Below are 25,174 nucleotides of genomic sequence, written 5' to 3' on the forward strand. Positions count from 1 at the left end.
GTCAGTGGCCATTCAGCAGTTAGCTGTGATTTTGGTGTTTCCGTAAGAAGGGGTGAGCTCACGTCCTTCTACTTCATCTTGTCCAAAATATCTTCCTTGGACTTCCTTAGACTGTTTCCCCATCTATAAAACTAAACTCATAATCACTGCTATGTAGGGTGAGGATAAATGAGATAATGCTTTGTGAACTGGGAAGTGCTAAGCAAATGCAACAATTCATTGTTATGTAACAGAAGGTTGGTTAAGAGTGCTGCCTTTTAGTTTCTAATAAGTTTACCTTATTGCCTTTTTGGGGCAGGAGAGAAAGTTTTCCAAGAAATCTCCAGGTCTCTGAATTTTCTCTTTCCTAATAATGGCATGGTAGACATTTCTGGTATTTTTCCCTTTCAAGATCATCAGGGTGGATGTTTCCTAGGCTTCCTTTTTTTTCAAGGTCATCTTTCTAAAAACAAACAGAAAACAAAAATAAGTACAAAGTAAAACAAAACAAACAAAAATATTCACTAATTCAAAAATCTTATATGCTTTCACTGACTTACCCCGGAATATTAAATATAAGACTCTCTATCTAGAAGCCTAAAATAAACTTTTATTACAAGACAGATTTAGAAAATGACCTAAACCTGGGTGTTCCTCCACCAGTAACATCAAACACTAACTTCTTAATTGCCAATGTACATGTGTGGAATGGAAGAAAGGGATCTAGAAAACCATGAAATATGCAAAAATGAGAAACCTGTGGCACTCCACTATACTTAAAAGGCTATAAAACAGATCTAAGTAGATTTCATGTTGTATCTCGCAGACTAAAATTAATGCATTTACTGTGACAGTTACCTATTGTTTTGTGCCCTTCTGTGCTTGATGTGTGTTAATTTTGGTGCTGATTCTCAACTAGATCATGAGCTCAATGAGGGCAGGATTTACTTAGTAAACTCTGAGGCTCCCATGAGTTTTGTCACAGAAGAAGGAGCTCATTAAAATCTACTGATCCAAGATATACAAAGGTCTCTTAAAGTCAACAATAAGAAAACAAACAACCCAGTTAAAAAATGGGCACAAGATCTGAATAGATACCTCACCAAAAATATATACAAATGGCAAAAAAAGCATATGAAAAGATGCTCAACATCATGTATCCTAGGGAACTGCAAATTTAAACTGCAATGAGATAACACTATACTCCTGTGAGAATGGCCCAAATCCAGAACACTCACAACACCAAATACTGGTGAGGATGTGGAGCAACAGGAACTCACTCACTGCTGGTGGAAATGCAAAATGGCACAGCCACTTTGGAAGACAGATTGACAGGTTCTTACAAAGCTAAGTATATTCCTACCATATGATCCAGCAATTATATTCCTTGATATTTACCCAAATGAGTTGAAAACTTACGTCTACATAAAAACCAGCACACTAATGTTTATAGTAGCTTTATTCACAATTGCCAAAACTTGAAAACAGTCAAGATATCCTTCAGTAGGTGAATGGATAAACGAACTGTGGTATATTCATGCAATGGACTATTATTCAGGTATTAAAAGAAATGAGTTACCAAGCCACAAAAGACCTGGAGGATGCTTAAATGCATACAGTTAAGTGAAAGAAGCCAGTTTGAAAAGGCTACGTACTGTACAACTCCCACTATAGAACATTCTGGAAAAGGCTAATCTTAGAGAGAGTAAAAAGTGGTTGTCAGGACCCGGGGTAGGGAGGAAGGGAGAGGGGATGAAGAGATGGAGCACAGGGGATTCTGTACAGCAGTGGAACAACTCTGTATGATTCTGTAATGATAGGCACATGTCATTATACATTTGTCAAAATCTGTAGAACAGTACAACACAAAGAGTGAACCCTAATGTAAATTATAGACTTTATTTAACATAATGTATTAATATCATTCATCAATTTTAACAAATATAACACACTAATGCAAGATGTTAATAGGGAAAACTGGGGGCCAGGAAAGGGGGGGATATGAGCACACTCTGTATATTCTCTGCACTTTTTCTGTAAGGGCAAAACTGCTCTAAGAAATAAAGTCTATTAGTTAATCATTTTTTTATTCCTATTGATTGACTGGTTTCTTTTAATGGCGAAAAATTGATCCTCTGAAGAGCTAGTTACTTTGTCCTAACAGGCACTGCTACTGACAATTAGAACTGTGAAGAGTCTTCCCACTGAATACCAAGTGCACAGACAGTATGAAATATGAATTTATGGGGCCGTCTGCCAGTCAAGCCTCTTTCTTCTTCAGAGCCTTGATCTTTTCTAAAATAAAATCTGCCGGAAATTTCACACGCCATGGAAGCAAAATGGCTCTTCCCCACCATCTCACGGGGGAAGTGCCCTTGTGGCCTTGAGCGTAGACACAGACAGGGAGAGGCTGATTAAATGGTTCCCTTGCTCTCCTCCTGGGAGTCTCAGAGTTGCACAGAATCATAAATTCCCAGCCAGCTGAAAACCCCTTTCTACTAAGCTAGGGGCATTTTAATGTATTTGCCTTATTAATCTTTGAACCCTCACTAAATGGCATATGCATTAAAAGGACCGGAGATGTGGGAGCTGAGAGGAGAATATCGTGGGCTGTATGGAGTCACCCTGGTAAAAAATAAATGAGGTAGAGGAAGGTGGGAGGGGAGAGAGAGACAGAGGGACAGAGAGAGACAGAGAGAGAGAAAATCTTTTCCAAAATCGTAAAGCATAGGTGTTCAAATACACCCATACCCACCATGACTTGAACTCCAAATTTACACATGGGAGTGTAGGGTCACCTGCATATGTGGAAAAAGATAGTTCATGGGAAGAACTGATGTGTTATCCCTTTGTTTTCACACTCACTCTCTTATTTTTGTTCTTTTTCTCACCCATCTCCCCTAAGCTAGTATATTTTTCTAATATTTTTCCCTGTGATCAACATAAAATTCTAATTAATTAGAAACCACCTTCCCCTTCTCTAAACCCTTTCTCAGAGCTCACATTTTCTATTAAAACTCTCCATAGGACAAATTCCTATTTGATTCATTATGCTATTTGAAGTGTCCTGATACTGTAGGTAATTGGCACCAGGCATCAAAAGAAGACTTAGAGCATCAAAACCAAATATAAACATTAAAGCAGGAAAGGAATTTAAAGGTCCTGGAGACTAGTTTCCCTTTTTTTTTTTTTAAGAATTAGTTGAGAATGACGGGTTAGTTTTATTTTTTATTTATTTATTTATTTTTGGCTGTGTTGGGTCTTCGTTTCTGTGCGAGGGCTTTCTCTAGTTGTGGCGAGCGGGGGCCACGCTTCATCGCGGTGCGCGGGCCTCTCACTATCGCGGCCTCTCTTGTTGCGGAGCACAGGCTCCAGACATGCAGGCTCAGTAGCTGTGGCTCATGGGCCTAGTTGCTCCACGGTATGTGGGATCCTCCCAGACCAGGGCTCGAACCCGTGTCCCCTGCACTGGCAGGCAGATTCTCAACCACTGCGCCACCAGGGAAGCCCTCCTTTTTTTTTTAACATATGAAGAAACTGGGACTTGAAAGGAGCTTCCTTGGTGTCACATAGCAGCAGATCTAGGACTAGAACCCAAGTTGCTCAGAATCTTTTTTCTCTTATCTTTATAGTAGTATCCTTTAAGCTGAATACAAATTTTGTTTCAATCCTTTTTTAGTTTTAAAAAACATTATTTTTAATTACAAAGCAACATTTATTTATTTATTCATTCATTCACTCTACAAATATGGTTGAAGGCACACTCTATTGTAGCACCACTGGCCCTGGCAATACAGAAATCAATGGAACAGACAACATCTTCAGCATCTTTATTATAAATAGATAAATAAATAAATAAATAAATAAATAAATAAATAAATAAATAAAAGGAGGGGGCTGGGCAGTGGATAAAAACATAAACTGCACTCAGATCCTGCCCTCATGGAATTTAGGATCAATCAGAGGGTACATGAAGGGGTACGGAGGAACTAAAGTTAAGGGAAATTAAAATTAAAAATTGAAGGAAATAAAATTAAATAAAGTTAAAGGGATCCTAGGAGTCAGGGCAAGAAATGATAAGAGCTTGGACCAGGGCATCAGCCACCCTGCCTTAACACCAGCCATCCTCCTGTCCACATCCTTCACCAAGTCTGGCCCTCACATCACAGCAGCATGTAGCTAGGCAGTTACTTCAAGAAAGACATAAGTCCCCTGTTGCAAAAGCTCTCTAACCTAAAATGTCCACCACTGATATCATTCCAGAAAAGAGGTGTTTGTTGAGTAGAGTCATTTAAAACTCCAGGGCCCCCCTGAAATGTCAATGTGAGTCAGATTTGAAGATCCATTGGCCACACCCATGAAAAGTAGTGTCAGGACATGGTCCTTGCTGAGTCCTCCAGTTGGAGGGAGCTTTCCAAACTCTTCCACAAGTAGAACACTTACATAAAGAACAGAGCTCCATGAATACTAATTAAGACAAGCCAGTTTGATTTCCTGTAGCAGGGGTTGGCAAACTTTTCTGTAAAGGGCGAGAGAATAAACATTCTAGGCTTCATGGGTGATACAGTCTCTATGGCAACTACTCAACTCTGCTGCTATAGACAAAAATCTAAATGAATGAACTTGGCCGTGTTTCAATAAAATTTCAGTTGTAAGTCAGAGTGGCAGCTGCCCAGGTCCAAGCCCTTACCATTTCTTCTCCTGACTCCCAGGATCCCTTTCAAACTGGTCTGTCTTTCCTATCAAATCAACCCTCTTCATTGAACTATAAGAAATTCTCTAAAACACAGAACTTAGTCCATGGTTTCTCTGCTTAAAACAGGCAGTGGGCCAGATTTAAAGTTCAGGCATGGTATGCCCTCACTCCAACCCCACTCATCCATTTCCCATCCTGTAAGAATCACTGTCTCTATAATTTTCCTACAAGGACATATATTCCATACATGATCCCATTCACTCTTAACACAAAAAAAGCTGATATTTCAGTAGAGTTGCTGTTCTTGTTTTCTCATTCCTTACTTTCTTTTTGTGAAGCTGATAAATACTACGTTTCTTAGAAAATAAATGTAGAATTCTGTTTGATTTTAAGCATCTGTAAGCAGTAGTAAGTAATATATATTCATAGTATTTGAAACTGGAAGGGGATTTAGGGATCTACTAACCCAACCCCCTTTCTTGGCATGAGGATCTGAAGCTACAGAGGCAAAGGGACTTGTCCAAGGTCACAGACCTTGCTCAATTGTGCAAGTTGTGTACAAGTTGTTCATGGTGAGGGCCACCCTGTTAGGGGTTTGTCCCTCTATGCAAGCACACTCATATACACATGCTCTGACTCTCTTTCCCTTGATATATTTAACTTCATTTTGAAAAATAAAATAATACAAAACAAAAATAGTCTCCCACAAAGCCACAAAGAAGCACATCCTCATGGCAGCCCAAACCAATTAGCAAATCATCCTGTCTGAGGACCATGGTCAAAGAGGTTCCAGTTGCCAAGGAGACACACACAGATATTAGCTGGAGCCTGAGAGCATCCCTGAAGTTCCTGTCCTGACAAGAGATCGACCATCTGTGATGTGCAGAAATACAGATTTACATCAATTTCTTCAGGAGCATCCATTCTTCTCTCCTAGAACCATCAGAAATAATTTGTCTATTATCTTAAAATTGTATTCTTCAGAAAAGACTTCCAATACCATCCAAGCTAACTGAGCTTTGTAGTGGAAATGCCTATAAATTGCCCAAGGAACTGTGAACAATGTTAACATCTGTTGGAATGGAGTGAATACCAAATTGGAGAAGAAATGCCAGGAAGTGGAATATTTCCAATGACACCATTTCCATTCTTCTACATCCATCTTTTCCCTGGGATTCCCATTTTTCAGCAAGGCCGAGGCAGGCGTGGATAGGAATGTCATACGCTAGCTTTGAATTTAGATATTCAAGATGGAATATTTAGGCCTGCACTGAACATTTTCCTTGAATGCAAGTCATAAAAATGAATTACACAATGTCCATGACTGACTCATTTGGCAGTGGTTCCCAGAGAGAGGTCAGATTAACTGTATTCATTTTCTTGATGTCCATCCACTTAGCATTATGTCTACTTGGCATCTTTGCATTTTAATATTCTGAAATCTTTTTTATGCACATTCTGTTTCATCACACAAAAAGGTCACAAATTCTTTATCAGCTGATGTTGTCTTTTATTTCTGTTTTAGTTTGTATTTTCCTTTCCCTTCTTTTACCAGCATTAATTCATCCCCACAGCCAATCCAGAGTAGCATCGACTGATGCAGAGGACTGGGGCAATTCAAAAGAGTAAGCTCTCTTCTGGGCTAGAGTAAGATGGTTCCAAAGACTTACAAACTCGGGAAGATCCCTGAGTTTCCACCACCTAACTTTGCTTACTAGATGCCAGGCACTACACAAGTGCTTTGTGTGAATTATGTCATTTAATCCTCCAACAACTCTATGAGATAAGCATATAATTATTTCCATTTTACAGAGAAGGGTATTAAGGCTTCATGTGGTTAAATAAATTGCCCAAGTTGACAAAACTAATAAGTGGGGAGACCAAGGAATCCAACCCATTTGTCAGCCAACAGAGCACAGATTCTTAAACACTACGCAAACACTTCTAGTTTGCCAAATGATGCCAGAATAATTTTTTTTTCCAAAATGCAAATCAGATTACATTACTCTTCTGCTTTGAACCCTTCAATAGCTTTTTATGTGTACAGGACTTTATTCAAAATGCATTTTCCATAGAACAGCATTTAAAGGCCTCTACCCTCCCCCCCTTTCCTACCTTACATTTTTCCACCCATTCTCCTGGCTTACACCTTATGTACCAAGTTGCTTGCTTCTAAATAGGGTCAGTTATTTCACTCTTACTGCTTTGTTCATACAGCTCTCCCTGCTTGGAGAACCCCCTCTCACTGTTTGCCTGGGAGATACCTACTCATTAGCATTTGATTCACCGTCATGAACTCTTAAAGATTTTTATGAACTTCCTCCCAGTTTCCAGTTTGCATATATTTGTTAATCATATGTCTGTATATATGTCTGTGCATGGGTATATGTATGTTCATGGTAGGTATTGTTACTCCCTGACAGATAAGGAAGCTACTGTAGCTTGATTGTAGCTTGCAGAGGTTATGTAAATGACAGAGCTGGAATTTGAACCCAAGTTTGACTGACTTCAAAGAGGAAAAGAAGGAAGGAGGAAAAGTAGAAGGAAGAGATACATAATTTCAAACAAAGGAATAGAAATACTCTATATGAGACAGAATGGCAAAATTGCCCCCATCAAAATATGAGCAGCATATTTTGCAAATGAAGATAGAAGGAATAGGGGATCTTTCTTGGATGCTCAACGGATGGTACACTTTTCTGGAGGGGAAATTCAAAGCAAACATTCCTGCTGCCCCAGAACCATTTGCACAATCCCACTGCCAGGAATAAAGTAGAAAGGGAAAAAAAGGAGACCTTTAAAATCACAGTTCTTCCTTTGGAACAGACTGTCATTCTCTCTCAACAAATAAAAAATAAAAACCTTTACAGCAAACTACAACTAGTAAAGAAGTTCCTTAACCATTAAAAAACCCCTTGCCCTCAACTTTGTAAACAATCCCCTTAAATTATTCTAAATTCAGCGTGCCATCTGTTTTCTGCTGGGATTCTGATTGATACAAATAGGAGCATATAATTCCCAGGAAAAGAAGTCTAAATGGACAAAAAGAAATGAATATGCAAATGCACATTACAACAACAATGGGATAACATGTCCTACCTATCAGATTGGGAGCAATTTCCAAGTTTGATAGTACCAAGTTTAACAAGAATTTGGGGAGAAGTCGGCAAGTCTTGCTGGGAGGATTATTTGGTACACCTGCTTTGAAGAAAAATTTGGCAATGCACCGTGAAGTTGAAGCTTTTCCTTCACTTTACCCTAGAAATTTCACCCCTGAGTATATGCTTTAGGGGAGTTCTTGCAGAGGTGCACAAGGAGACATGCACGAAATGTTCATAACAGCATCATTTGTCATAATTTAAAAATGGAAATAGCCTACATGGCCATCAAACAGGTGAATAAATAAATTATAGGATATCTATACTATGAAATTCTATATGACAGTTGAAATGAATGAATTAGAACCACATCATGGATTCTGGAGTATCCGTATGCATGAGTCTCAAAATCATCAATTTAAGAGCAAGAAGCAAGATGCAGACTGATATAAACAGTTTGACATTATTTATGTAAATTTTTTAAATGCAAGAAACAACACTCTATTTTGCTAATGGATACATCTTCAGGGAGTTAGTGCATTATAATATGGGCAGAATTAATACTCACCAACCTCAAGGTAGTAGTTACCTCTAAAGAGGGGTGAAAAACTACAATAATTTTTAATTTTTAAAAATTTGAAACAACTATTACAAAATGTTAATAATTGTTCATCTGGAGTGATAAGTACCTGGAATTTTGCTATGTTAATATCTGTTTTGTTCAATATGTTTGAACATTTTCAAAATTTAAAAAAAATTCTTAAAAAAATCTAACACATGAATTCAGCCTTCTATCTAGATCTGTCCCATCAAATGTGTGTGTTAATAGCTGCACAATGGAGTAAGGTGTATTATGAATGCATGCTACAGGAGTTCAGGGTACAGTGCCATCCCACACTCACTGAATGGGAACAGTAGAATCAACCCTCAGGATTATATGTCTAACCACACATTCTCTTAATGAGCAAATTGAGGTCACCAGGAGTGATGGGCTGCTAGTTAATGACAAAGTGTGGACCTGGGTCAAGTTAAATTAATTAAACAAGGAGGCCATTAGACTGGGTGGGGGGACTCTAATGCCTTGGTGACCAACTTAAGCAAACCAAAGTCTAAGACTATAATGCCTCAAGGTTAGGAAATCCACACCTAAGGACAACCAATCTCAAACAGCCAACTAGGCTTTAAGCTACAGCCAATCAATATTTTCCTTGCTTTCTTTCGGCCTTTTCTCTGGAAAAGTGCCTTCCCAAGCTCCTGTTGGTAGAACTCCTAACTGCTTCCAGTTTGGCATAGCCCAACTAGAATCAACTTTTGCTCAAACAGACTTAAAATTTTTAATATGACTCATATTTTAACAGGCATGTGAAACCTATGTCAATGTTCTTCCAAGATCTTGTGCCCCTTCTCAAAATCAAAATCAGGAGAAGAAGAAACACTTAGTGGTTGCCCAGTAAAAGCTCCTAGTATGTTCTTCTTTTCTCTTTATTAATGTTATATAAGTTATTGTTTATTTATTACTTTGTAATATTTATAGCAAAAAAAATGAGAAGAAACAACTTGAAATGATTCCATCATTCCTGTTATCTGAAGGGGGAAAAAGGAAATTGTTATTTTGTAGAAAGCATTTCTGAACTGAACAACAAATCCCAATTCCAACATCACCTTACCCTTTGTGTTTCTTCCTAGATGATTGGTCGGGGGGAAATGGTTTGTAGCACAATTGGGTAGCTAAGACATTTTCCACAACTTCTCTCCAGTTTAATTTCACACACAAAAAGATAAGGGCTGCTGTTGCAGGCCAACGTTCACAGTTTCTCCCCACCACACACCCAGACTAACCACACCTGAGATTGCCCCAGGGTTACAGCAAGAGCCGTGACCAGCTTCCCTTCCTTTTCCAGCATCTGTTCTGTAATCCCCTCTCCCCACATTGCTCTTACCGGCTAGTGTTTGGTTTTCTCCCAGCCCCCTTCTGTGCCCTTTCTGTCTGAGGTCTTAATCACCATCACAAAATGAGATTCTGTCTCAACATGTAAGTGGAATAGGGGTACACAAAGCCAACTGTTGGTGGCCATTGCCCCATCTGAGAGTGACCCAAAAGGGCACCTAGAAAGATATAACATTTCTGCCATGGGAGGGAACCCATACTGTGAGTCATGCTGAGTCTTGGGAGAAAGCCACAAAGGGGTGGGGCCATCTAGTTGATGTCAGTGTCCAAAGGGGAATGTCAAACTCTGACATCATCGGAGCTAGTGACACCTGGGGAGTTGGACAAAGATGGAGGTGACAGTGCCTTGTGTCCAGATGGCCTATCCATTTTGAAGCAGGATACCAGCCAGTGGCTGGAATATCCGGGACAGGTCTAGTCTATCAAAGGATGAAAGAATGAAAAGCTCATCAGGTGCCAAGCTGCCTTAGATTCACAGCACAACTAAACCTCAAGAAGGAAAATAGAGTGTAACTCAGGAAACCAAGGCAGAAGATGCTGAGCTGTATAGACTGGAACACAGCTTGGGTCAAGGAGGTGGATTACAGAGTGATGGCTGTGGGATGTCCAGGGCTCATCCCCAACACATGGACTGTGGGCTCAGGGAAGCCACACTAATTCTGAACTCCACCTGTGGAGATACTGAGCTGACTGATAATCTCCCTATCTGGGTCAGGAGTTGCTCAACCACTGGGAAGGGCTGTGCCTGCAGGGAAGATTCTCAGGGCTGCTGCCTGAGAGGCTGGGGAGTCAAGTATTGACCCTCACAATTCTTCCAAGCATGGGAGACTGGACTTCCTTCCTGGAATTGCAAAATAAATCTATTCTACAATGGAGAGAGAACCAAGTATGCCTGTTCTAGATAAATATATTAATGGCCCCAAACACCTTACACTATATAAAGTAGAAAGGACAGTTTGCTTCACTGATCGTTTGAGTTGGATCTATGAAACTGCCCTTTTTGTGTGTAAAAAATGTGTCATATATCTGCAGTTTCATAGGATTCAGCCTTAGTAAATGTCCTACAGACCTTGCACAATGTGACCTCTTTTAATGGGAAAACATGGTGGCCATTTCAGTTGTCAGTAAGTGAACTTTCCTGGCTGACTCATTTCCTCGCCTGTAAAATGGAAATAGTGATCCACACTGCCCAGCCTTAAGCAGAAGTGCTCTAAAACATACTAGTAATAGTAATCATCAATCTCTGAAAGAGAATATGAGATCAAGTTACTATCATGTTAATATTATACAGTGAATGTTATAATAACATCTGTGGGTATTATCATAATTAGTATTTGTTTTAATGGAGGCAAGCCATCAAAGTCATGTCACTCCAGCCCCACAGTCTATTATCTTAGAGTGAATTCCTATTTTTACTGTGACGTCTTCCATTTCTTAACTCATAGCAAAACTGCTCATATCATTTCTTTGGCAATTAATGCTCTGCTTTATTTTTGTTTATGGTTCCATTGTATTGTTATTTAACATTTCTAGGTATCTACATGGTCTCACTAAATGAATTCTACGAGATCCATGAAGACGGAGACCTCATTTAAATTTTTGTGTTTAAAACATATTTGGGGGAGCATGATGAAAATAGAAATATGTAACAAGATAACTAGAATGGAGGGTGCACCTTTCCTTATTTTACTATCCAAGGCCTAACCCAGAGTTTCTCAACCTCCACATGATTGATATTTTGGGCCTGATAACTCTGTATTGAGGGAGGTTTTCTTGTACATTATTATAGGATGTTTAGCAGCATCCGTGGCCTCTACCTATTAGACATGAGAGGCACTGCTGCCCCAGTTGTGACAACCAAAAATGTCTCCAAACATTACCATACGTCCCCTGGGGCTGAGGGTGAGAGAATGGGGACAAAATTGAGCCACTGGCTAAGCAAATCTCTAAAACATCTTGAACTTGCTTTTGTGTTGCTATGTCATTAAATTCATACATATGTACATATGATATTAACATTAATTCCTGTCCTGCCCCTAGGTTCTTCAGAACCTTTTTTTTTTTTTTTAGGTTCCATATATATGTGTTAGCATATAGTATTTGTTTTTCTCTTTCTGACTTACTTCACTCTGTATGACATTAAAACAGATACAAATCTAATTTCATGTGGGACATATCTCCCCAAGGCACCAAAAAGTGATTGAGTAAAAGCTCAGTGCACTAAAAGCCAGTCCCCAGGGCCTACAAGTGAGGAAGGCAGACCCCAAAGAGCAGAATTGGCTCCCAATGTCTATTTTGTGTCTTTTGAGAATTTCTCTAATATTCCAACAGCTGCAAGTTAGTAAAGCCCTCCAGACAATCTCCTGAGGGAGTTGGTGCCTACTTATCTAAGTAGAGCTAGCTGGAATTCACGATCAAATTCCCAGCATCCACATCCTCCTCGCAGTTCATAGTTCCAAATCTCCATCCCTATGTGACTACAGCTGTGCAGCCTCTTCCCCACGTAACCTTTGAGTAGACTAGTACCAAGAAGTCGAGGAATTTCACCTTTTCCTTTCTTGTGGGTGTACCCCAGAGGCAAAGTCTCAGATCAGGCTGAGATTGAATAATCCACCTCTGAATGATGGCATGTGGAATGTGCCTTAGGAGTCATCCTTAAATAAGATCTAAAGTTATAGGCCATCTCTGTCCCTGGCATCTACCATTTAACAGAAATAATGACTTCCTTCTGGATTTAAAAAAAGTAAGGATGAAGTAACAGTTAACTTGGATCTAGAAACATATACTTACAATTTTACTGGGAAGCTCCAGGGTTCCCGAGAAAGCATGGATGCAGGCTTGGTTCCTGCGAGGTCCACGTGATTGTAAGCTCCCTGAAGGCACGAAGCCACCAAATCCTGCCCTTCGAAGTACCTCCAGCACTTAGCATGGTTGTTGGCATGTGGATATAATATACAGTAAACAGCTGCTGATTAACTACAATAAAACATTTTTCCTTAATTTTTGGTTCTACTTTTGAGATGTGATTTAATAAAAATAAATTTGTAAATTATAATATGCTTTAAATATAAAATGATATAGATTTATATAAGAATTTATTAAAATTTTAAATAAATTTATATTTAATTATATAATTTAGTAGAAAGGGAAAAAGAATTAGCATTGAGCACTACGAAATGCCAAGTACTCAACTAAGTTCTTTCACATATTTCATTTAGTTTACACTTCTGTATATGTTCCCTCTTACATCCTGAAGATGCACAAGAATAGCTACTGTTTATCCCAAAAAGGGCAGCACAATGAGTCAAAAAGTCAGTGATTATTTATTAAGCATCTTTTCTTTATTCATTTTTTATCTGTTTAACAATCAAATGCTTATCAAATGCCTACTCTCTATAAGCCCATTATTAAGACCTGGGGATACAAGAAAGAATAAGATACAAGCCCCTACCCTCAAGAAGCTTACAGTCAGTCTAGTGGAAAAGACAGAAACCTAAGCAGATAATTACAATGCAGTGTGATAAGCAATATGGTTATATCCAAGGCATGATGGACAGCCAGAGCAAGGCACCTAAATGAGCCAGAAATAGGAGTGAGGATGGCAGGACATGTTGCTGGTGGAAAAGGCAACTGAGTTGAGCCATTCAGGTGTAAAGGAAATTAACCAAATAAGGAAAGGGAGTGAGGAGAGTATATGGGTTTCAGGCTGATGTGACTGCTAAAAATAATGGCATGGACTCAAAAAATATGTGCAGGAAATTGCACAAAGTCTGGAACTTCTGAGGCATTAGGTATCAGTCGGGATATGATGAAAGGTAAGGATGGAGAAGCAGAGATAAGTCACAGACTGTGGGGACATCTGGGCTTTTTTCTGTGACTGGAGGAAAACGCTGGAAAGGATGGAAGCAGAGGCACAACGGGCTTAGGTGTGTGTGTTTGCTAGCTGACTTTGGCTGCAGAGAGGGTGAGAGGGATCAGACCTACCCAGGGCAGAGGATCAGTGAGGAGGCTGTGGTAAGAGCCAAGCAGAAGGTGAGGACGGCTGTGAAGGGACAGTTTTGCCAGGGATGGAGAGGAAGGAGGGGAGTCAAGGAAACGTTTGACATCAGGGTTATTCATCTAGTCAGTGAAGGACCATGAAATCGCTTCTAGGAACCCATGGATCCCCAACATGGAAGCACGTGTGTGTTTTTGGTAAAAGGAAACCATCACTTCAATAGATTCTCAAGATTTTGACTTATAAGCAGATTCTGGAACATGATTTTACCTCTTATACAGAGTTTCCAATTCCAGTCATCAAAAAAGGATCTTCATTCTGACTAGCCATAGGTGTCTGCTGGTGGGGAGTAGTTAAGATCCAGCTAATGGCAAAAAATTGATTTTAATTTAGCTAAGGAAAATAACCCTCTTCAATAATACAGCAGAGTCTAACAACTGAGGTTAGGATTAGTGAACTGAATAATGATACTGCTTTTGGGCTCATTTCTTCTGCCTTTATAATGAGGATGCATGATTTTCATCAGAGAAGAAGGGCTGGTCCTGTTTGCCATTAACCTCATCTATGTCGTCAGACCCAAATTAGAAATGTTACTTGTTCTTTGTTCTCGTCTTTCATACGGACATCCCATTTCCAATGAGAAATTGTCATCTGTCTAATTTTAAATTATCTCAGTGAGTTCTAATCCATTAATGGCGTTAGTTGTGTGGCTCAGTCCATTAGCTTTACCTGTTATGATGTTCATCGTGGTAGATACTCATGGACAGACAAGGGCCATGAGGAATTACAAGGAGCTTTGGGGACGAAAGATGAGGGTGTAACTTTTAATCCAATCCGGCAAGAATAGTCTAATGATTCTGATTTCCGCTCTAAGAAGAAAGCACATTTTTTTCTACCTCTGTTTTCCCATGAAAGTGTTCTATACCCAGTTATACTAATGAATACCAAACTGTGATTATGCACCCCTACCGATAAAGACAGCTGTATGCAATCAGGTCATTCTAATGGAGATAGCCCACCCACTCTTGAAAAAGCCCTCTGCTGACTGAGGCAGAGCATTCTTCTGTAGGTCTTTTCAGGGGGGTGGGGGGGGGGGCAGAGGCGGGGGGGGGTGGGGTGGGGAGCGGTGGCAGGGGTCAAAAGGCAAATAAGGCTCCAATACAACGTGTGCATGAACAAGATGATACAGCAGTATGTTCCTTTGATCTGTTTTTAGTCAGAAATATATATATTCTAGGGAAGTCTAATTGTACAAAACTCAAGGGCTAGAAAATACAGACTAAAGGTTTTTGCTAACTCTCCCATATGTAGTCTTCAGTAGACTGTTCAACGTCACAGGAAGGAAATAGGGGCCAGCGCGAAAACCAAGGGCTACAGTTTGTTATTGCTGGTCACGTCATGCTGCCTGACCTTTGGCAGGGGGTATGATGAGGATGGAAACACTTGTTTAGAAAGTTACTTTGTGGTCATACCTTCTTTATACCCGGTATCTGCATTATGTTGTACTCAGTCTTACCCTAAATGTTTGCTCAGGTTTTTCCATACTTGGCTTCCCCTGTGAACATCATCTGCAAAAATAAGGGAAATGACGATGTCCAACCTGATGTTTTCTACACATGATAACAAATGTCTTATAAATCGTGAGTGTCATGCAAATCCCATGTCTTACGAATCCTGAGTGCTGAGACAGTTTTTGTGGGCAACTTTCAACCTGTTGGAGAATCATCTTTAATTTCCCACAACATTCATAATGCCCACCTCTAGGTTAGGAGTGTTGTAAAAATATTTTTTACTATACTTATTATATGTAGCTATTGTTAGAAAGTAGGAAATTTTTGTAATACTGAGAATGGGGTGTGTGTGTACATATAGCATAAGTTCCTCTCTGCTAAATGCCTAAGAAGGCAGAGTAAAGCATTAACTAAAATTGTTTAAACATATGTTGGCTGAGATGGTGCCTGGAGGATACACACACACATACATAATATATAATACTATATATTGTATACCATATATACTATACATAAATTATGTATTTGTGTGTGTGTTTGGTATATATGTGTATTCTCCAGGCATCATCTCAGCCCCCAACTTATGTTTATATTAATATTATATAATATCTAAATATAATTACATAAGTATTAATATATAAATAATATGGGTATAGAATAGTAATATATTAATATTATATATGATTTGTGTGTATACATATAATATATAATTTACATAATACATATATGTTTATGTACACATATATTATCTCATATATGTATATATTGTGTATACTATATGTATATGTAGTTATATATAGTATATCTATACATATACTATATATGTATGTGTGTATATGTATATTTAGTATATATACACACATATATACAATGATGTATGTACACATACATATGTATCAATAATATATGTGTATGTATATACATATATATGTGTGTATATATACATATATGTATATATGTGTGTGTATATATATAGTTCTCCACTGCACACGTTATCTCTTTTAGAAGTTGCACTATTGCAGTTCACTAAAATACCTCTCTGACTCCATCCCAGAGCTGATCCAGAGAGAAAGCTTTGGTTCTCTTCTCTTCTATGCTTAAGGGCCTCCTTGAGAGCAAATTAGGAACTTAGTTGCTTTATGTTTTCAGGAAGTAATAAGCTAGATGTGACCCCAGTGACTTAAAAGAGCGTAGATTCTCAAGCATCATTTCACTCTCTGTATCATGTATATACAAGATGGAAAACCAAATGCATGTACCCAAGTATCCCCAAATTACAACAAAATTCCTTTGGAATTTGTGATCATTGGGCTGAACCATAGTTTACCCTTGCATATTCTAGCAAAATAGGACATGTTTAACCAATTAATAATATAATTTATCATATTATTATATATATTATATAATACATTATTATTATACCTTAATATAAATTAAAGTTTAGGGGTGTGGTGATCAACAAGGTTTATAGTCCCCAGACCTGGTTTGAATCCCAGCTTTTCTGCTTGTTGTCGATGGAGGAACTTCTAACTCACTTCAGAGAGTGATTTTGATGGTGAAATAAGTTGATGAAGAAACCCCTACTGTTATGGGCTGAATTGTGTCCCCTCTCCCCCACCTCAAAATGTGACTGTATTTGGAGATTGGGTGTTTAAAGTGGTAATTACAGTAAAATGAGGTCATATAAGTGGGCCTTAATCCAATATGACTGGTGTTCTTATAAGAAGAAGAGATTATAACACAGACACTTGCAAAGGGAAAACCATGTAAAGATACAGGGAGAAGATTACCATCTACAAGCCAAGGAGAATGGCCTCAGAAGAAATTAACCCTGCCAACACCTTGACCTCAGGCTTCTAGCTCCCAGAATGTGAAAAAATAACCTTCTGTTGTTTAAGCCAGCCGTTCTATGGTACTTTGTTATGGCAACCCTAGCAAACTAATACACCTCCTAAACCGTAAAACTCCATAAAAGCTGGGTATTTATTATCCTACCTCTGGCAACAAATTGTTGTGGAGTACTTTGCTCCTATATAAATATATAGGTCCAAAATTTCCAGTTATAAGTAATTCATTCATTTTAAAAAGCAACTCTGATCAGTCCCTCTGACATAAAACATTTTAGGTATTACTTTTCTTTGAGCTTCAACATAATGACACCTAATTTAATTTAAATTTTTCAGTGATTAACTCCAGCATTATTTTCATTTTCTATGTCTTGCATATTTGAGACAGTGGGAATTGTGCACTTATGAAAATGCCATGTAAATATCCAAAGTTGTGGTTGGTGTGAACTCTTGAATTCTTGCTCATTTGTTTATTGCATTCCTCTCTGTGTATTTGGAGCCCTTTATTTTTTAAATTTGATGCACAAAGCCCATTTTACTGTATGTAAATTTTTAAAAATTTGAGGTACACGATACTGATACTGACAATATATGACATAATTAAAGAATGAGTCATGAGGGCAAAAATAAATTATACACAGTTAGTCACTGATGTTTGGGGACAAACAAAATGCAGGTTCTGACCCCAACAAAGGGAATATGTAGAAAGTGGTTTGGAAAGAGTGAAGAGAGGGTCATTTTTTAATTTTTTTTAACATCTTTATTGGAGTATAATTGCTTTACAATGGTGTGTTAATTTCTGCTTTATAACAAAGTGAATCAGCTATACATATACATATATCCCCATATCTCTTCCCGAAGAAAGGGTCATTGATGTCAAGAATAGAGGGTAGCAGTGAACAAAGGAAGGAGGCAAAAGTCAGAATGGATCTGTGTAAGTCTGCTCATGCTACCATAGCAAAATACCACAGACTTGGTGGCTTAACCAACAGAAATCTATTGTCTCACAGTCCTGGAGGCCCAAAGTCCAAGACCAAAGTGCCATCACAGTTGGTGTCTGGTGAAGCCTCTCTTCCCCCCTTGCAGAGGGCCACCTTCTCACTGTGTCCTCACATGGCCTTTCCTCTATGTGAGTGTAGAGAGAGCTCCCTGGTGTCTCCTCCTCTTCTCATAAGGACACAAGTTCTCTTTGATTAAAGCCTCCCTTATGACGTCGCTTAACCTTTATACCTCCTTATAGGCCCTGTCTCCAAATACAATCACACTAGGGGTTAGGGCTTCAACATACAAATTTGGGGGGAACACAGTTCAGTCTATAACACTTGTCCCTCTAGCTCTCCAAAATCTGTGTTCTTCTCATATGCAAGCTGCATTCACCCCATCTCAACATCTCCAGAAGTCTTAACCCATTTCAGCATCAATTCCAAGTTGAAAGTCCCACTAAATGTCATCTAAATCAGGTATAGGTGAAACTTGAGTTATAATTCATACTAAGGCAAAATCCTCTCCAGCTGTGACCCTGTGAAAACAGACTAGTTATGTGCTCCCAAAATACAATGGACAGGCATAAGACAAGCATTTTCATTCCAAAAGAGAAAAATCAGAAGAAGAAAGGGGCCGCAGGTCCCAAGCAAGTCCAAAACTTTAGCAAGGCAGAATCCATTAGATCTTAAAGCATGAGAATAATCCTCTTTGGTTCCATGCTCTGCCTTCTGGGCCCACTGGGGTAACAGCAGCAACCCCACAGCCCTAGATGGCAGCCCCACCCCCAGAGGTCTTTGTGATGCCCCACCCCTGTGGCACTGGGAGGGGGTAGCCTGGCTCTGCTGAAAGGGAGAAGGTGGCCCCACCCTTTGAAACCAAGGAGGAAACAGCCTCCCCTCCTCGCCCCCCAAGTGTAAGCTCTAGGCCTGTGGTAGGAGTGGCAGCTCTGCTGATCTCTGAATTGCCTTTGGGGTCCTTCTTCCCTTTTCTTGAGGGATAAAGCATGTGCACAGGTGGATAGCTCTATTGTCCTGTCCTGTAGAACCCTGGAAATCTGAAAGCTTTCCTTCACTTCACCCTGTCTCAGACTCCTTTTGTTCAAACTGGCAGTGTCTTTGCTGGTATTATCCCATCTCTATTCCACGCTTCTGATGAGATAATTGATTAAGATCATGGGCCATCTCTTTTTTTTTTTTTTTTGGTAAGAAGTGGATTTATTTAGAGAGAAACACACTGCACAGACAGAGTGTGGGCTGTCTCAGAAGGTGAGAAAGGCACCAGGGTAAGGGGTTGTCCGTTTTTATAAGGGTGGGTAATTTCATAGGCTAATGAGTGGGAGGAGTATTCCAGCTATTTCAGGAAGGGGTGGGGATTTCCAGGAATTGGGCCACTGCCCACTTTTTGATCCTTATGGTGGGTCTTGGAACTGTCATGGCACCTGTGGGTGTGTCATTTAGCTTGCTGATGTGTCACAGTGAGTGTATATTGAGACTCAAGGTCTAGTGGAAGTCGACTTGTCCGCCATCTTGGACCCATTTGGTTCTAATCAGTTTATGTCATGTCCTCGGGCTGTGTCATTCTTTCAGAGGCTGTGCCCTGCCTCCTTCCCTCCTGTTTCATTCTCCCCTCAGAGATTTTACTCCCATATTCTTATGGGAAGCAGAAGGGAGATGGTCTGTCTTCTGTAACTGCTTCAAGACTGAGAGGGGGTATCGAAGATCATGGCCCTTATCTTTACGGAGTGATTGTCTAGCCACATGCTTTCTCATTTTTTGAAATATAAATAGGCTAAGAATGTTCCAAATCTTCAAGTTCTTATTTCTTTCTGCTTAACAGTCTCTTCAATTTACCTCTCTCCTCTCTCATTTTACCATAAGCAGTAAAGAGAACCAGGCCACACCTTCAAAACTTTGCTTAGAAATTTCCTCAGCTAAAGAGCCAGTTCCATCACTGGCAACTCCTACCTTCCACAAGTTCCACAAGAACACACTTCAGCCAAGTTCTTTGCCACTTTATAACAAGGATCACCTTTCCTCCAGTGATCAATAACCTATACCTCACTTCCACTGAGACATCACCAGAATCACCTTTAATGTTCATATTTCTACCAACATTCTGTTCATGATGATATGTGTGTATCTCTAAGACAGATGATAGAAGCTTTCTGTACAGCTCTCTTCTTTTCTTTCTGAGCCCTCATCAGAATTGCTAACGTCCATATTTCTGCCAACAATCTCTTCACAACAATTCTCAGCTTCCTCTAGCAAGCACCTCAAAACTCTTCCAGCCTCTATGCATTACCCAGTCCCAAAGCCGCTTCCACACTTTTAGGTATTTGTTACAGCAGCACTCCACTTCACCTTACCAAAATCTATATTAGTTTGCTAGGGATACTAACACAATACCACAGATTAGGTGGCTTAAACAGAAATTAATTTTCTCACAATTCTGTAGGCTCTAAGTCCAAGATCAAGGTATCACTAGGTTTGATTTCTGGTGGGGCTTCTCTTTCTGATGCTGCCTTCTCTCTGTGTCCTCATTTGGTCTCTTCTCTCTGCATGCACAGACATTTCTGTTGTCTCTTCCTCTGCTTTTAAGGACACAAGTCATATCTAATTAATTCCTTACCCTTATGACCTCATTAAACCTTAATTACCTTCTTAAAGGCCCTGTCTCCAAACAGTCACAGTAGAAGTTAAGGTTTCCACATATGAATTTGGAGGAGACACAATTCAGTCCATAACAGGACCAAAGGGGTGCATGTAAGAGCTTTGCTTGGGTCTGGAGAGAAATGAAGGGTGGGCCAGAAGTAAGACTAGACTTGCAACCTCCTGGATCTAGAGAGAATCTCAAGAAATCGTATATGAGCATTTGCTTCAGGAAGTGAATGTCCAGCTAAGCCAGGAGAGATGACTTTCTATTCTCTTTTCAAGTGTAGAGCGTAGGGACTCTATACCCATATTAGATAGCATAAGTCAAGGACTTTTTGATGTTGAACAAAATATTTCATCTTTTCATCCTCCACAATCATCAAGAATGATTTGCACATACATACTCAACAGGAATTCAAATCACATGGTTCACATAGTGGAGGATGACAGAAGGGAAAGCCACGTCTGCTACTCTAAAGAAACCAAGCAGTAGTTAAGGGAAGAGGAATAGTCATACAGGTCAATTCATCCAGAGACCTCTGTCATCAAGTCACCTCTTTTGCCTTTGTGGAAACTGCATTAAATCAGAAGTCAGGGTACCTGAGCTCTGGTCCCAATTCGACCCCCAATTAGTCAAGCAGATATGATGAATTCATGATGTATCTCTATTTCCTTATATGCAAAGTGGTGGTGGTAGGAATAAGTGGTGGCAGTTGTACTCAAAAATCTCTAAATAACCTTTGGCTCTTTCTAATATTCCACATCTATTTAGTATATTTTTTAAAATTTCTCTGACATAGTCTTATAAGTTTAGTTGTCCAACACTTGAATTATTTTTGTGTTTCATGTTACCATAAAGTGCAGTGGCCCAAACTGGAAAATGCATTTTAATGAAACTTTGGCTAATTCTGAATATAGCAAAAGAATTATTTCTAGGCCTTGAATATCATTCTTCTTTTATGATTCCTCCATATCGTGTCTCTCCTTTTCCCACAATGGAAGTTTGGCTGAGAATTGTGAACCCAAAATAGAGTTGAATATGATATGCCATAAAAGCATGAAGAAATCAGGAGAGGACTCAGTAACATTTACAGCCAGTCCAAAAGTAAAAATTATTTGTTTCTAAAAGAAGCAAATTAACTGAATAATTGACAACACCACTTTCCCTTAGTTTCTATGGAGGCAATGTTTCACTTACAAAGAATTAGAAACTTTCTTGCATTGGGAAAAGAAATGAGACACAGTGTGAATTATGACCATGACAATGATAATCTTTTCTTCCATTGACTCTGCATGTCAGACGCAGCTTAAGTGGGGAGGCCTGTCATTTAGTGTGTAACCTTTCAGAGTGACTTTTGCAATCCTGCATGTCTGAGGTTAAACCTGTTTGACATGGTACCTGGACCTACAGTGCCTTGAAATTTGATTCCAAAGTTTGCATACTAAAAAATACTAATTTTTAAGGGAGGGATTGTCCATGTTTAAAAACAGTTGTTCCCTATTAGAAAGATCCTCAGATGATGTAATTGCCATATATTGCATTGCAATTTGAGAAGATCAGGTTCAAGTCTCAAATTCTCAGACACTGGGTAAGGAGAGGCTAAGAATGTGACAGAAATGATAAGCTTGGTCTCCTGGAAAGAGAATTTGCCCTTCTTACTTTTCAGCACCTTTTGTTGCTGGATTTTATCCCGTTAATGTGAGAATCAAGAAAGCTCTTAAAGACTGACTGTGGTAAATGAAAAGGAAACCCAGAGTATTTGGAAATGGTAATTAGCTGACATAAAATATGACTGAGCAATTCACTTTGAGGAGTAAATAGGCATTTATTCTCTTTGCATAAGAAACACAAAGGGGAGACCTGCATGAAATGGTGAGAAGATTCAGAGGCTGAATACTCAAAGTCTTGGTACAATGAACGTGGTCTTAAGCACAATATTTCGTAACTCAAATTAGACTATAAGAAAACAAAGTGGTCCAGAGAGGTGAGAGATTCAAGAACACTTTGGAAAGCTTGACAGGAGAAGCTCCCAATTTCTTTATTTTTATCCTCATGAAGCAGAATTCCTCACAGGAGCTCCGCATTCCTCGGGCTCAGACATGATTAAACACCATACCTTTTAAAATGTTTTACTATTCCAAGCTGAGGAATATATAAATAACCACTTTCCAGCTACCACTCCTCGGCCTGGAATTTAAGCTGAGTGCCTTCTGGGCTACAGTCTGCTTTGACCAGACTCCGCATCAGAACAACTAAAAAAGCTGTCTCACTGAGCAGCCTGGATGTCTACGTAGGAGAAACGAAGCAGACGTTGAACGGCCCAGGAAGGTGGTGGGGAGGAGTAGACAACCAAATGGAGCTCATGATTTTCTTGCTTCGGCATGTTTTCAGAAGCACTGATGACGTCATGTGAGGGACTGAAGGAAATTTGAACCACTCAGAGGTAGGACAAAAGTTCTGAAACCCCTCAGGGTGGCTGAGGTTGATAAGGACACAGGGCTTTCATGACCAGGCAGATAGGAAGACTTGGGTGTCTGCTGGCGTCAGAGCGTTTCAGAATGCACATCTAACGTGATACTACACCAGCACAGCTCTGATCTGTACCGAGAAGTTCATATGCCAAGGGGCCCTGACTGGGGAGGCTGAAGCCTGCCGTACCTGATCCCGTGCTGACCTGCCTCCCGCTATCACCCTGAGAACCAGCCAAACTGAATATTCTTTTTACCCCCCAAAAAAAATGGTGGTTAGATTCCTTCTCCTCTGCTTTTTCTCACACCACGAAGGCCCTGTACCCACCCTCCTCTCTTCTGTCTTTTCTTCTCTCTCTCCCTCTCCCTCATTTAAGTATTGTTCTGCCCTCAAATCCTAGTTCAAGTGTCAAAGTGTTAATCCCTTCCAAAACAACTTCCCTGTAAATCATGGATCATATCTGCCTCAGAATGAAATGCCAGTTTCTGAGCCCTCACCCCAGACCCAGAGAATAAGAATTTCAAGTAGTAAAGCCAGGAACCTGAATTTTGACGAAGTCCCCAGGTGATTCCAATGCTCACTCAAGTTTGAGAACCTCTTCCCCAGCCTCATGGCACACCCCTGTAGCAGGTACTGTCAATATCCTGACAGTATCATACAGGAATGGGTCCTTCTCAGTGGGTCTCCAACTTCAGTGTGCATCAGAATCTCATGGAAAGCTAATAGAAAATGCAGAGGCCCCGCCTTGGTGAATAGGGCCTTTGTAGTGTCCCCAACTTCCCCCAGGTGATCCTGATTCACACTAAGACTGAGATGGGAGGTTTATGTGGAGGTGGGCGGAGTGAAGGGAGGACCTGAATGCAACCACGTGTTTCCTTTTAAGAGGGAGTCAGGAGATTTGAGCACACACACAAAGGAGGTGATGTGAAGACAGAGCACAGAGAGATGGGAAGCTGCTGCACTAGAAGATCACAGTGATGCAGCCGCAAGCCACAGAAGGCCAGTAACCACCAGGAGCTGGAAGACACAAGGAACAGATTCTCCCCCAGAACCTCCACAAGGAGTGTGGCCCTGGTGACACCTTGATTTTATCCATTGATACTGATTTCAGACCTCTGGCCTCCAGAAATGTGAAAGAGTAAATTTCTGTTGTCTTAAGCCACTAAGTTTGTGGCAATTTGTTATAGCAGCCACAGAAAATTAATACACCTTTTAATAAATTTAATGTGATGCAAATGTTGTTTAGGATAATTAACCTAGAATTAATGAGAATAACATGAGGAGAATAGCCACTAGGGTGACCGGGTTATGGGAACAGAGATGCCAGTTAGGATGTTTGTGGCAAAGGCCTCAGGTAAAGGGGCCGAAGCCAAGAATTGTGCTTGTGAAAATAAAGAAGAAAAGAAAATATCCAAGAGCCACCTTGAATAAAAAAATTGGAAGATTATGCAACAGAAGGCTTTCAGGTTTCTAAAAGACACAGATGAGGAAAGATGGTCTTCTTAATGAATGGTGCTAGACATCCATTCAGAAAAAAAACAACTTTGACTTCTACTTCATACCATCACCACCAGATCAAAATTAATTCCAGATAGATTGCAAATTTTAACATGAGAGTTAAAACAATAACCATGGGAGAAAATCTTTGTGAACTTGAAATAGACAAGAAGCCTTGTCTTGTCACCCAAAGTGATAATCATAAAAGAAAAAATGATTATAAAAGCACCAGAAAGAGTGAAAAAGAAACACATAGTAGGAGATGATATTCACAATACACATATCTGACAAAGGAATCATACCCTGAATATATAAAGAATTCTATTAATCAATAAGAAATGGACAAAAGACTTAGATACTTCACCAAAGAAGATAGATGCCCAAACGGCCAAAAAACAAATGAAAAGTTGTTCATCTTCATTAGTCATCATGAAATGTAAATTTAAACCCACAATGGGATAATTCTACACAACAACAGAATGGCTAAACAGCAAGA

This window comes from Eubalaena glacialis, chromosome 4, assembly GCF_028564815.1.
Source record: "Eubalaena glacialis isolate mEubGla1 chromosome 4, mEubGla1.1.hap2.+ XY, whole genome shotgun sequence".
In the NCBI taxonomy this organism is placed as follows: Eukaryota; Metazoa; Chordata; class Mammalia; order Artiodactyla; family Balaenidae; genus Eubalaena; species Eubalaena glacialis.